Genomic DNA, 6,053 nt, shown 5'->3' on the forward strand with positions numbered 1-6,053 from the left:
GTCTTTAGAAGTTAGGTCTAATATAAGATTATAAGTTTAATAGTTTGGTTTGTGAAGTACTTGTCAATTAGATGAACCAATAATCCCAAGACACCTCTTTTATTTTATTATTGTTATTTTCTTTTAATTATACAAAAATACAACTTTCTACCTTCTAAACTTTCAGTCTAATCATTATTTAAAGTTAATTGAATTTCTAACTCTCTGTCGGAACGATACTCTGTTTTTACTACTTCGATAGAACCGTGCACTTGCGATTTTATCCCATCAAGTTTTTGGCGCCGCTGCCGGGGAGTTATTGTAATTTGATTAACTTTTTAATAGTGGTTAGTCTAAATATATATATATATATATATATATATATATATATATATATATATATATATATATATATATATATATATATATATATATATATATACAAGTAAATAATATATATATTTTTATATATTTTATTTCTTTTTCTTATCTCTTTATTTATTTTTTATATTTCTCTCTATAAATAAATAAATAAAATATATATATATATATATATATATATATATAATATCTCTCTCTTTCTCTCTCTCCCTTTCTCCTTATTTTATTTTTTTATTATTTTTTATTTTCTATCTTTAACCGTTTTGATTTCAGGCATGGCTCAAAGAAGATAATAACGATATGGATGAGAAACGTGCTCTCAAAGAGTATGCATTCACATCTTCAAACGAGTCATACGATGCTATTGTGTACCCAACGGTTGAGGGTATTAAATTTGAAATAAAGCCTGCACTTATTTATCTAGTGCAGCAAAATCAATTTTTCGGATCACCCACTGAGGATCCGAATCTTCATGTTTCAATTTTTTTAAGACTCAGTGGAACTTTGAAGGCAAACCAAGAGGCCGTAAGGCTGCACCTCTTTCCTTTTTCCTTAAGGGATATAGCTAGTGCTTGGTTTCATTCATTGACAATTGGTTCTATCACTTCATGGGACCAAATGAGGCGAGCTTTCCTTGCCCAATTCTTTCCCCGTTCTCAAACCACTCAATTAAGGGCGAGGCTTTTTCAATACACTCAAAAAGATGGTGAATCTCTTTACGATGCGTGGGAGCGTTTCAAAGAAATGCTTAGGCTTTGCCCCCATCATGGTTTAGAGAAGTGGCTTATTATCCACACCTTTTATAATGGTCTTTTGTATGCCACAAAAATTTATGTTGATGCAGCTGCAGGTGGAGCTTTGATGAATAAAACTTACACAGCAGCATATGATTTGATCGAGGGCATGGCACAAAACCACTATCAGTGGACAAGTGAGAGAGTCATAACTGCTTCTTCACCCTCTAAAAAAGAGCCAGGTATGTACGAAATTTCCTCCCTTGATCATCTAACTACTAAGGTTGACGCACTAACACAAAAATTTGATACAATGAATACTAGTGCTGTCACACCTGCCCCTGTATCACCTCCTTGTGAAGTTTGTGGTGTATTTGGCCATATTGGCATTGATTGCCAACTAGGTAGTGTTGTTAAAGGTCCTGAGCAAGTAAACTATGCTCAATATAATCAAGGGTTTAGAAGCAACCAATTTTGTAATCAAACCCCTCAAAATCTTTTTGGACAACAAACAACACCATCCAGTTATGCAAACAACCAAAGAGTCCCTCAAAAATCCAGCTTGGAACTTTTAATGGAAAATTATGTTATAAATCAATCCAAGCAACTCCAAGAGCTTAAAAACCAAACTGGATTTTTGAATGACTCTCTTGCCAAAATCACATCCAAGGTAGACTCCATAGCAACTCACAATAAGATACTTGAAACCCAAATCTCTCAAGTGGCCCAACACGTGACTGCTTCCTCTCAAACTACCGGGATCTTTCCAGGTCAAACTGAAACCAACCCCAAAGGCCATATAAGTTCTATTGCTCTTAGGGATGGTAACCAATTAGAGGACCCCGTTGTGAAAATTAAGAACAATGAGGGAGAGATAGGAAGTGATGAGCCTCAAAGTGAGAAAACTATAGGAGAGAATGAAAAGCCATTTGTTTCACCACCTCATGAGCCTAAAAATCCATTAACACAAGGTTTTGTCAAATCCAAGTTAGATGACCAGTTTAGAATTTTTATATAACTACTTCCAAACAAATAGCCATCTAAACTTAAGAATCCAGAAAGTTTTCCCATACCTTATGTCATAGGATCCGAAAGCATTGAGAAAGCCATGTCTGATTTGGGAGAGAATGCCAGGCTGATGCCATTATCCCTTTGGAAAAGATTGGGTATAGGGTAGAGAAACCTCTTGATTGTCAAGCTAATGACTCTAAACGAGCGCTTTGTGGCAGGCAACCCATGAGTTTTATTGCTTTTACTTTGTTTGTTTTGTGTTATTTTAATTTGTTTTGTAGGTATTTGTCCAAATATGATGTGAAAAAGTGAAAGAAATTTGAAGCCGTTGGCCAGAAACCAAACCCACCCAAAAAAACAAAAAAAAATCTTCACTCTTTTTCCAGAGAGTTGGCATGGCCGTGCCAACCCATCAGCCAAAAAAAATAAAAAAAATTCTTCCCTTATTCAACCAAAATAACCTCTTTCATCCTTCCTCCATAAACTTCACCAACATTCATCCACCCAAAGCTAAACCAAGTCAACTAGGTTAATGGCATCAAAGAGGAAAAGCGAGGAGATTGAAGCCTCCGGAAGTGGTGCAAGCAAGAAGCAATCAACAACCCGAATCATGGGATCCAATTCAAGGATTCCGAGCAAAGAAATAGGTATAAATCTCTAAATCTCTAGAACTATCTCTCCTTGCAGTTACCTTGATGTTAATGCTATGGATAGACTAGAAATAGATGAACATGTGATTAGGCTGTTGAATAAATTCACAACCCTGTGCTTAGGTACCTTCACACGGTTATGGCTTGCACCATATGGGGTAGAAAAAAGGTAGGACTGATGAGGACTGTTGAGCTGTTTATATTGTGGGCTATGCTTTATAACCACCATGTTAACATTTGCTATTATTTGATTTATTATCTTGTTTCAATCATTAGAAAGAAACCGGATATAAAGGTGATATAGTGGTAGGTGGAATCATCACTTTCATTGTTAGAAAATTTGAGGTAAATGTGAACAAAGGGATAAATAGGATTGAGGGAAATTACTATCTTTACTTAGAAACCCTCACTACCATGTTTTTTTAGAAACCATGGCCCTTTTCACATTACCAATATGAGTGGAGAGTCAATAATGCTAATTTCTTGATTATTCTACCTAATTCAGATATTACTAATCCGGAGATGGTAGAAAACTATTATGTTGGCACTAACCCACATGTACACAATGATGGTAATGATGGTGGTGATGAAGAGGAGGTACGTGCAAACTTGCACCATTAACAAAAAGCCGATGGAAACTATAATGATGAACGGTGGGCATGGATGCAAACCAAAGTTCAAAGAATATGTACCAAGCAACAAAGACAAGGTGTTGAAATGATCGGGCTAAGAAACGATGTCCTAAGGGGCAATCAAATAAATGAATAAAACAATCAAATGTTCTGATACATGATGCAACACCTTCACCTCCAAGGTCCACCTTATGGACTTCAATAAAATTGTGAGCTCTCCTCTTCCTCTCCTCTTCTCTACTTCTCTTCTTTCTTCATCATCTTCTTCTTCTTCTTTTTCTTCTTCTTCTTTTAAATCATTGAGGACAATGCTTCTCCTAAGTGTGGGGGGAGCCTAATAAAGTGTCTTGAGTCGTAGTGTTTCCAAACTCCCTTGAACTTTATTCTTTTGTTTCGTTTTATTGTGAAAGGCATGATTAAGTAGCTTGTTTTTATTGAAAAATATCATGACATAAATTTTTATTGTCTCCTCTTAATTGGTTATTTCTTGTACATGAAAGTAAACTCTTGTGTTTTAAGTTTTCTTGATATACCCACATCTTGTTTTAAAGTGACTAAATTCTCCAATGAGAAAAACACAAGTTGCTTCCCTTGAGTAAGTGTATGAATAGGTATTTTAAGGAAATGCGTTCTAGTTTTAGTGGTATGTTGACCTTTAAAAATTCTCAAAGTAAAAGTGGTATAAGTTAGTATAAGGGAGTTTATAAAAAGCAAAATAGCCAAATTGATTTCAAGGTTACATCACTGAATCTAGATTGGGGAAGGGGGTAGGCCCTCCGACTTCCTACGTGAAGATGATCTTTTAAGGGGCACCATTGAATTTAGATTGGGGAAGGGGGTAGGCCCTCCGACTTCCTACGTGAAGGTGTTGTTACCATAAATAAAGTATGTTGAAATGTGTACATGGCAAAGATCACAGGATCGCAAATACTCCCATCTCTCTTATATGAAATGAAGAAAGAGTTTTTCTTGGTTGGTTTAGTACTAGGATTAGAACATGTTTCCTCATAATATCTATCTTATACAGGAGCAAGAAAAGGGTTGGACTACACACACACACTCACTTGAAACTTGATTGTTGGGTTGAATAAGGTTTACAAGAAATGCTTGAGTTTGTGATTAGTGTACGCTTGAAATTGAAGCCCTTGAGGAGACATGTGTTTTAATTAAATTGTCATATGATAATATTGTTTTGTGCTACCATGTTTATGCCTTTTGCTTGAGGACAAGCAAAGACTCAAGTGTGGGGGAGTTTGATGAGTCATTTATTATCCTTTTTTATATGTTATTTAGTTTAGTTTTAATTAGATTTAAGTTTATTTTATATTAGTATTATTTCCTTTTTGAGATAGTTTACTACAAATTGCATTTTATTATATTTCAGGAACGAATATTGGATGGATTGAGTCTTGGAGCAAAAGAAAGGGATTTGGCGCTGATTCGGTACGAAAATACGAAGATTTGGAGACAAAATATGTTTCCCCCAAAGTCAGAAGCTTGGCACGACCCGTGCTAGAATTGGCACGGCCGTGCCACCCTCCAGAATTGCTTTTGCTTAGATTTTAAGCTACTCTATTTTAGCCCGCAGTTTCTTGTGGAACATTCTAGTAATGTAATTGCTTAGATTTTAAGTCGAATGTATGCTATAAATAGAGTAGCTAGTCATCACAAATATTTATCTTTTGTTCTCGGAAATAATAAGTGACAATTGTTTCTTTGAATAAAAGTTCACCTTTACTTTCTTGTCATTTACTTTTATGCTTTCTCTCTTCTTCTCCATGTCTACAATGAACGTTAGTGAGTAGACTTCTTCTTGTCTTGGGATTGTTGGATAAGTCTAAATGACATAATCCTAATCAAACCAAGCTTTAAACCTTAATCATATGTAACCCTAATTTCCAATCTAAATTCACCGCTTTAACATGAATTAACCATTATCAAACTGTGGAAACGAAAGTGGAGGGTTTGATAATTGTTAATTCATCATCTCAAATATCAATTCATAAAACGAAAGTGGAGCTTTGATATTCGAACAAGTGGATTTAGACAAAGATTGTAAAGGCAGCGAAATAGTCTTTACAATCTTTGAGACATATAGTTTCGAACTTCAAGGATTATAAATTGTGATCAAGACAACGAAATAGGCTTGGTTGCAACGTAGGACCAAAATCTAATAGTAATCAAGTCAGCGAAATAGGCTTGGTTGCTAGAGGAACAAAAGAGAAACTGTCTTTAGAAGTTAGGTCTAATATAAGATTATAAGTTTAATAGTTTGGTTTATGAAGGACTTGTCAATTAGATGAACCAATAATCCTAAGGCACCTCTTTTATTTTATTATTGTTATTTTCTTTTAATTATACAAAAACTAGACTTTTCACCCGTGCTGCTGTAACACCCCGTTTTCCCAATATAAAATTTTCAAGACAATTATCAGAGTAATAATCAATTAACGGGATATCACATTCAAACATAATCGCAAAACAGTTAAATAACAATTTAACTTTCAAGAGAATATCTTAAACATTGCAGCGGAGTTAATTCGAAAATCCATAAATCGTTTTGGCACGTAGGCCCCATCAAAATATCTCAATTAAGTTGATCAACATCATAAATAATCACGTAAGGCAATGAAGAATGCATATCAAAACCCCTTCCCGTTACGTAT

At 34.9% G+C, this 6,053-nt stretch overlaps 1 non-coding gene across 1 annotated transcript; it reads right to left on the reverse strand.

The window, feature by feature from the left end:
* Positions 1 to 1,021: 1,021 nt before the first annotated feature.
* LOC112422271 (small nucleolar RNA R71) lies at positions 1,022 to 1,133 on the reverse strand. The gene has a single exon (XR_003012638.1). It is a non-coding gene; the product is annotated as a small nucleolar RNA R71 (small nucleolar RNA).
* Positions 1,134 to 6,053: the final 4,920 nt, after the last annotated feature.

Source organism: Medicago truncatula, chromosome 5 (genome assembly GCF_003473485.1).
Source record: "Medicago truncatula cultivar Jemalong A17 chromosome 5, MtrunA17r5.0-ANR, whole genome shotgun sequence".
Taxonomy (NCBI): Eukaryota; Viridiplantae; Streptophyta; class Magnoliopsida; order Fabales; family Fabaceae; genus Medicago; species Medicago truncatula.